This window comes from Nematolebias whitei, chromosome 6 (genome assembly GCF_014905685.2).
Source record: "Nematolebias whitei isolate Nwh7 chromosome 6, NemWhi1, whole genome shotgun sequence".
Classification (NCBI taxonomy): Eukaryota; Metazoa; Chordata; class Actinopteri; order Cyprinodontiformes; family Rivulidae; genus Nematolebias; species Nematolebias whitei.
Window position 1 is genome coordinate 11,960,896 of NC_056503.1, and position 8,858 is coordinate 11,969,753.

At 40.2% G+C, this 8,858-nt stretch overlaps 1 protein-coding gene across 1 annotated transcript in view; it reads left to right on the forward strand.

Moving 5' to 3' along the window:
* LOC119411533 overlaps positions 1 to 8,858 on the forward strand; it is a 339,553-nt gene that overhangs the window by 12,327 nt on the left and 318,368 nt on the right. The window lies entirely within an intron of this gene.

Consider the following 8,858-nt stretch of genomic DNA (forward strand, 5'->3'; position numbering starts at 1 on the left):
AGATATTTTGCTAACAGGCTTGCAGATTTGACAGCAGTAGTTAATGGCAAGGTTTTACATAAACGTCTCATGAGATCAGTTAGTGCTCGGAGTATCTGTCGAGGATCACTCTCAGCTACCAGGTTTTAGCTCAGTATCTGTAAAACTGACAGTTAAAGTCATTATTTTGTTTTCGCAGCGGTTGATAAGCTGCAGCATCCATCTTAAAATAGGTTGAGATCAAAGTTGAATCGGTTGCAGATGTACATCCCACGATTACTTTCTGGGAGTTTCGATAAAATCTGTCCTCTAATCCATTTTACTAACACACAGTACACACACAGTGATCCAGGCAAAAACATTATAGCCTTTTGCCTTCAGGGAAGGGCAATAATCACACATACCAGCTGCTGTTGGTGCACAACACATTACTCAACAATATGCTTCATGGTTACATCACTCCTGATGTCTGGCATCCCTGCTAAACCTTTCCAACCCATCGCTGAAGAGCTGCAGACTTTTGTGGATACAATCAACGAGTTCTTTCTGTTGGATCTGTCTCCTCATACGTGCTCTCGTTTCTGTTTGCAGACAAAAAACATTTTCACCCTAGAAATCTTGATCTCTGTTGTCAAGGAAACCAACCAAGTGAGAATGATCCCCATCGAGGTGTCAATCCCTGCAGCACATCGATTATGGAAGGCTTCATCTCAGAGGTCACACTGGGCTGGTAATCAGTGTCGAGCTGAATGAAGAGGTTGATGTGTTTGTAAAGCAACATCAGTGCTAAAGGTAAGCTGCTACTGCCGAGCTTGCCCCTCCATTGAGTGGATAAGAGGTTGGAATATGTGCCTTTTGGGTTGTTCTTGGTAGATTTTGTCAAGTCAACTTTATTGTCAAAACTGCAATATGTACAGGACATACACAGGATTGAAATGACATTACTCTCAGACCCCTGGTGCAACAATAACCATTTAACATTAAAACATTTAATAAACATAAGCATAAAATGAAATAATAAAAGTATGATACTGTCTTAAATTGTAGTATGGCGGTATAAAAAATATTTAAACAAGTATATCTATAAAATAAAATGAAATGAAGTGAAGGTCCTGACATTGACATTTGTAGTAAGTGGCAAAGCAGCCACTTTGGTGACTGTTATTTGAGTCTTTTCCTTATTATTTGTGTCTTGTTGTTTTCTGTGTTTCAGTCTTTCCCAGGCTGTGTCCCCTGTGCCACCAGTTTACTCTTCCCCAGTCAGTTTCTGCTCCTCAGCTCCTGCCCCGCTCGCTCTCACCTGTTTCCAGTTGTCATTTTTCTCAGGCGTCTCCACTCCTCTTATCAGTCCCCGTTCATAAAGGCCAGCGTTCATTTCACCTTTAGTCTGGCATTGTGTTGAGCTTTTTGTCATGCCCTATTCTCCTTTGAGTCTCCTTGGCATTTTCTCCAAGTTTCTGTACATTTTTATTGCCACACCAGCCGTATTTGTTTTCCTCGTTAAATGTTTAAGTTTCTCTCCGAAGTCCTTGTGTTTGTTTGCTTTGCTGGGTCCATTCTCCACCAGCTAGCTCATAAGACATGAAAGAAAACTATTTGTATAAAAGTAAAGTAGGTGAGCTTCAGTTATAGTCAATATTTCTAATCTATCATTCTTCTCTTTTGTTTTTGCCAACTGAAATATTCTTATCAGATATAATGAAAAATTAAGATTCCTTCAAAGATGCTTTGTTGCATCCAAGATCAAAGCCAACCTGGACCCTGCATGTAATCATTGTAAACAAACTCCAGTTACAGTCTTGCATACATTCTGGACCTGTCCCAAACTGGACATTTTGGCAATCTGTTTTTGACGCCTTCTCTGAGATATGTGGAAAAACTGTACACCCATCACCGTTCATCTCACTGATCAGGGTGATCCCTGTGGATACGTCGTTCAGCAAGTACGAGAAGGATGTGATTCATTTTGGATTTCTTCTGACCAGGAGACTTGTTTTGTGCAATTGGAAGGACCCACACCCCCCAGCACATGTTCATTGGATAAGAGAAGCTATCATATCAATCTGGAAAAAATAAGATATATCCTGAAGGGTTCTGCTAAAATATTTTGGGACATGTGGCAATCTTTTATGTTATATGTGGAAAACTTGTCAATGCCTGTGTAATTCATTTTAATTCATTTATATGTGTGACTGATCTGGTGTGGGAGGAGTTGTTATATGTTCTTTGTGTTCTGTATGTTCAAAATAGAAAAAAATTAAAAGACTTTGGTTAAAAAATATGCTTTATTGCTTCTGTGCACAATTAACTAAGTGGTGTTTACATAGCACCTTAATTATTGATTACAGTAGCTCACTTATAATTCCTTTAAGTTCAGGAACCTGATGCAAAGTTCTAATTTGTATTTAAATTGTTTACAGAAAATAAGCAGATGGGTGCGTGCTTAAAATTTAAAAGGAATTGTGCAATTACGACTCCTGTTATTTAATTTAACCAATTGTGAAACTCTCAGTAAAATTAGTTTATATTTAATTAAGTAAAAGGCAATGGGTTTTATGTTCAATGCAGCTGTAATGATGTCTAATAACATAAACTTTACAAACCCTATTAGGACTTTCCCAGTCCTGAGTGCTGCAGTGTGCAGCCAGACTTCAGCTCTTTTCTCTAGGAGCAGTGGCTACACACATGCCTCTTGAATCAGGTTGTGGAAATTATATAAAACTCATTACATAAACTGGACACCATTGACAATCAATTTCAATAACTTTGTGGGGGCTGTGCAAATTATGAGGGCTTCTTTTGAGGAAAAACAAAAAAGATGATTACTGGAAAATGGATTTGAAGAATTTGAGAAAAGAAACTTACTTAGATGGTTAGTTTAGTGTATTTCTTAGTTCATATCTTAGATCTTACTACTGTTTTTCTTTACAATTTATACTTTTGTTGGATGGAACTGGGACCCTGTGTACACAATTTCATTCCACCACATGTACCACATATAATGTGAATAACAATAAAGAAACCTTGACCTTGACCTTGAGATGGATAAGTTGTTGGATGCCAATTTTGAGGCCGCTCAGTGTCTGGCCTAAACTCCAAATCTCTGTTGTCATCTTTAAAACTATAGCTCAGATGTTTTGGAGCAAAGATTATTTAACATGTTGTAGATTATTTGAATATCTAGGTATTCGTATCTCACTGAGCTGTGACTGGAGACTAGTTGGCAACCTGAAATTATGGGACAGCTGTGAGAAAATATGTACATTTAAGGTTAGTCTTACTGAATGCTGAGTGTTTGATACCAAGCGACTAGCGAGTGGTGTTAATGTTTTGTTGTAGTCAGTTTTGGAAAATCCCGACTTATTTTGCACAACTTGAAAAACTGTATTCTAGGCCATACACATTATTTCATTGCTCGTTTACTTTGTACTGACTTTGGCTGTCCCCCCAATTATAATCTACTGTTGTACACTTTCAAAATCAATATAGGCAGATTTGGACCAGTTGAATATGTCCTATCATCATGGTTTTAGATTTGGGCATGTTTTCTGTCAGAGGAGAACTCCTGTCCAGGTATCAGTTACAGTTCTTGTGCTCGTAAAACAGGTTGGAGACCCTGATGACAAAACTGTGCAAGATTCAAGATGGCTTCGAGGTGACTCTGTGACCATTTTACAAAAATAAAATAAAGTTTGTCTCACACAATTTTTAACACGTTCAAATTTCAAGTGACAAGACTGGAAGCTTTTATGACTCAAAAAATGAAGCTGAGAACCCCACAAATGTGACAAGACATTCTGAAGACTCCCTCACGGATGTTGTTTGCTAATTAGTCTCAGCCCAGACGGTTGTATTTCCTGTGCAGCCAAGTCCACGTCCAGAAGGAATATCATGAAGCTTATTTTATTCTTTTTGGCCAAATACTGAAAGAAAAAGAAAAAAATCAGCTAGTTAAAATAATTTAATTTAATAAACCTCTTAAAGCATCAGCTCATATATAAACGGTTCACATACCAATTCATAAAGGAGGTTCTGCTACAACATTTATTATCCCACCATAATTCATCATATCCTCTGTGCTGATACCTTTATGTGGTAGGGGAGCTTGTGTGTCTCAAGGACCCTTGAGAGCTATGCCAGCAAGGGCTCAAGCTCCTGGAAAGGGGAACCAACGTAAGCAGATCTCGGGGTAGAGGCCAGAAAAAAAATCACCTGGTCCTCCAGGTTGGGGACTGGACGTAGGGCTAACAACCCTACCCTGTAAAAACAATACTTTGTTATGGAAACAATAACATATATTGTCTTGATTTGGATTTGGATGGAGGAATGCCACCACTCAGGGGAGTGGTAGCGCAGAGGTTAGAGAAGGTGGGCCTGTGATTGGAAGGTCGCCGATTCTACTCCCTGGACCGACAACATCAAAATATGGGTGGAAAAGATAAAACATCCACACATACCTCCACCCTCATTTGCCCCACTCTGGGCCCTTGAGCAAAGCCCTTTACCCCCATCATCTGCTCCCAAACAGGTGTCTCTTGAAAATAAGTCCTCATGACTCAATGAGAATGTATAAATAAAGGTTAAATTCAATTAAAATTTGAGCCGACTACATGGCAGCATGACCACTTCTGAAGAAAACCTACTTTCAGAAGCCAGAGGTGTGACAGAATATCTACTCAGACCAAAACACAAGATCCACATTAGAGCATGGAATATATGCACTATGTACAAGACATCTAAAGCAGCTCAAGTCTCTAGTGAGATGGAAAGATACTGACTGGACATACTAGGTATTAGTGAATGCTACTTGACTGATGCTGGTAGGCAGGTGACAAGCGATGGATCAGTCATACTATACTCAGGTCACCAAGACCAGCATGTATGCAGTGTTGCCAATACCACAATATTGGTATTGACTGGCCACAGCAGGCAAACTGAGAAACATTCAGTGGACTCCTCTTTCCCATCTTAAGGATCTTGATTTTGCTGATGATCTTGCTGTCTTGTCCACAAAAATGAGTCATCTACAGGAAAAGACAAACAGGCTACATTGCTTTGCTCAACAGACTAGTGTAGTGGACTAGGCCCATGTCAAAAACTAAGTCTAAGGTCAAATCCCTTGACCTTAAGAACCTTGTGGGACAGGAACTGTCATTTTATTGATTTGAATCCAGAAATACAGGTTCACCCATCCTGAGACTTTCTCTCTTGAAGATTCATGTGAAAGAACACTCTCTTTTTTATTATCATTACTGTTTTACAAATGTTGATAATCAAAATGTCTTAGTTCAAACCATTTTAGATGTTGCAGTGAACTAATCAATTTTATTAACTGTGTAATGATTTTTATTCTCATGCAAAATTAGAACTCATGTCAAAGCTGTTACAGAGTAATTATGCCTTTTCTGATTTCTGCTTTTGAATGAGCAAGTGTAAGTTGGTCCAAGGTTGGAGTCAAATGCAAAACAAGTTGTTGGAACGAACTATCATGTTTTTAGAATCCTCTCAGACGTAAATATAGAGGTTTTTGGCACCTGTTTCTGAAACGCGCCAAAACAAAACTCTCTCTGTCTGTGAGAACATTTCTGATCTGTTTCATAACAATTCTTGCTGTCTTCTAACCTCTTACGTCACAAAACACACCCCGTCTGGTCGGTTCTGGCCAATGGGAGACTCCCGTATGGACCGGGAAAAGGGCTCTTTAAATTGTCGGTACTTCCTGGTCTACTCAGTTCTGTTAGAAGTTCTGTTAGAAGTTCTGTAGAAGTTCTGTAGAAGCTCTGGGATGGTGCTGGAACGGTTCTGGACAGTTCCATTCAGTTCTGATGGAGACGGGAAGATCCTGACATGACAACAGAGCTCTTCCGAGGTTCATGGGATTATAACATTTTCCACTGAGGTGAGCTTGTGTCGGACAGTCTCGCCGCTACTCCGGAGGAGTAACAGCATCCTACGGAGACGCTGAAGGGTGCGTTAAACGGAATCTCGCCTGAAGACAGCTCCAGGTAAAAGAGTCGATTTCACCACCGAAGTGTACCGTAAGAAAAGCTGAAGAAAGCCCAGAGAGTGCCGTTCTGTTAACACACTCCCTCAAACCCCATCTTTTACTCTTCTTTAACTCCTTTCCCATCTTGAAACTTTTCTCTCAAGTAGAAATTCTTCCAGATATTTAGAAATGTCTGTGTAAAGTGCTCATCCACATCCGTGTGGGTAAAAGATCATAATTGTACAGTTTCATAAATGTCTGTGGTGAAGCAACGGAAAAATCATGGCCGTATGATTTTTCCTGATTGATTGCTTATGTTGTTATTTTCATAATTTGCCAAATTAATGTAAATGTTTGATGTTAAACTTTGATTCTGTAAATAAATGACCGCATTCATTTTGATGGGTCAAATATAAATGACGTCTCACGTTTGCATTTCCTTAAATTCAATGCACGTTTTATTCAGTCCAGAAAAATGAGGAATCCGTGTTAATTGATGAATATATCTGAGCATCTGTTCATCTACATATTGGTGGCCCGTCACGTGCTCATAAATGGACTGTAACCGTGTAAAAATTGATTTTAAGTGTTGGCATGTGGAAAGTAGCAGTCAAAACAGTGCATGTTTACGCAGCGTGCTGGAGCTGCGCCTTTGAAGTCTAAAACGCAGCTCATGCTGCGCCGCTGAAGCGAAACGCTGCATGTTTTAACGTGTTGGGCTGTGATGCTCAGGAAGCTCACAGAAAGCTGGGATTGTGTCGTTGAGTCTTGTGAAAGCTGAGATTGTACGCCTGTTATGTGTGTATTCTGTTTAAACTGAGGTCCAAACGGACGGAGGTTCGGTTCTGTGGAACGGTTCGGTTCTGAAAAAGTTCGAACGAGTTGTTTAAATAGTTTAAAAGACGTTTCTGAGACCGGAGCGCCGTCTCCGTGCAGCTCAGGGAGTTGATTCGTTACATTTTTAACAGACAAAGTGCATTTTGACAGTTTAAGAGACGATAAGTTGACGAAATAGTTTTCAGGCTAATCTAGCATGTTAGTTGCTTTGACGCTTTCGTGATTTGTTGGATATTGCTGCTGTGGAGCGCTCTGATTTGCTGAGGAGGGTGAATGCGTGCCTACGTAACTTCCTCTCAACCCTGCGCTGCTTTTTCATTGGTGATTTCAGTCACGTGACCCGGAAGTGAAAATTCGTTTTCATAGGGAAATAAAATCACTAAATAAAGCTGCAATATTGTCCCACGAAACTCATGTTTCATGCTTCGAAGTCTAATTGCTAAAATTTTGCCACGTTTGTGTAAAAGATACGTTCAGAAATGTTGATTTTGACCGAGTTTAGCCGAAGCTTACTTTAAGCTAAGCGGCTAACAACAGGATGTCAACCGAACGCCACAGGAAGTCATAGCGACCCCTACTGGACAACACAAACAGTGTCTGAGTTAAAGTCAAACAAAGGTTGTACTGACACCTTCTGGATAAACGGAAGATCACAGGTTTTTCACTTCATTTTAGGTTTAAAGAGTGAAATTAAACGTTTTTATTTTTCTGTAAGGCATTTTGTGAGTTAACAAACTTCCTCAAAGCTGAATAAACACTGTTATCTTGCATTTTAAAAGTTATGAAGGTATTTATGCAGAGAGCATTTACCGAACAAATTTTTATTCACTGATAAATCCTTGAGAAACAGGTACAAAATAAAAATTTAGAAGCTTTTAAATAAGATACAGTTACAGATATTCACAAAGTTGGAAAAAGTTTACTAATTTGCTAGAAGATAACGCACGTTTAATTGATAAATCACTAAATAAGAGGAAACTTATCAGGAAAAAGAGATTTTTCTGATTTTCTTTTACCACCTAAACATTTACATCTCCTATTTAATTTCTAAATAGCAGATAATGGCGGACGTAGAGGTAAACACTGACCCCTTACAATCCGGAGATGCTGTCCAGACAGCTATACATATTTTAACAAATTCAATTATTGGTAAACAATTAGAGCAATTGCTAGACCTTGATGATGATCAAAGATATGAGGAGCTGCAGAGGTTGTCAAAAGCTGCTAAAGTGAAAGAGGACACAAAATCCAGCCGTGAACGGTTAGCAAAAATTGCTCTGCTTCTGAAGGCGGAATTGGACCGTCTGGTTGAACGAAATGGCTTGCTGTCCAGCGGATATGAGTCTGAAAAGGAGAGGTGTGACAAATTGTTAAATGAATCTGAGTTGCTGAAACAACAAATTCAGACTGATAGGGACCTCTCAAAGACTGAGCTGTCAGAACAGGCTCAATCATATGAGGTGAAGATTGCGGATAAGGAACAAGCGTACCAAGCCGCGTGTGCAGATAACAATATGTTACAAGCACGATTGCAGGCCGGCTTAAAGGAACTGGACGATTGCAAGGCAGACAAGGAGATAATACTCCGAAATTGGCTGAATTTACAAAGTGAAAATCAGACGACACATAAGCGCCTGACAGCTTGTGAGGAGAAACTTGCTACAGCTACAAACCTGATTTCTGACATGGAGCAAGCTGGTTTGAGACTCAGAAACGAACAGGGTCAGCTACAACCACCCCAGACAGGTGCTGTTGCACCTCCTCCCCTTAGCCCCGTTTCAACACCCCCAACCCGGGGGATAAGGACGGGTCTGCACCCACTTGCACCTCTTCCTCCTGACACCATGCAGTCCTCTCCACCCCCATCTCGGAGGGTAGGGACAGACCTGCACCAATATGCACCTCCTCCTACCAACCCTTATCAGCCACCCCCACCCCCACCATGGGCGGTAGGGGCAGGCCTTGACCAGTCTGCACCACCAGTCACACAAGTTAGACCGGTGATACAGTCTCCTTCAATGGATGATTTGCAGAAGATCTCAAAATATGTACAACG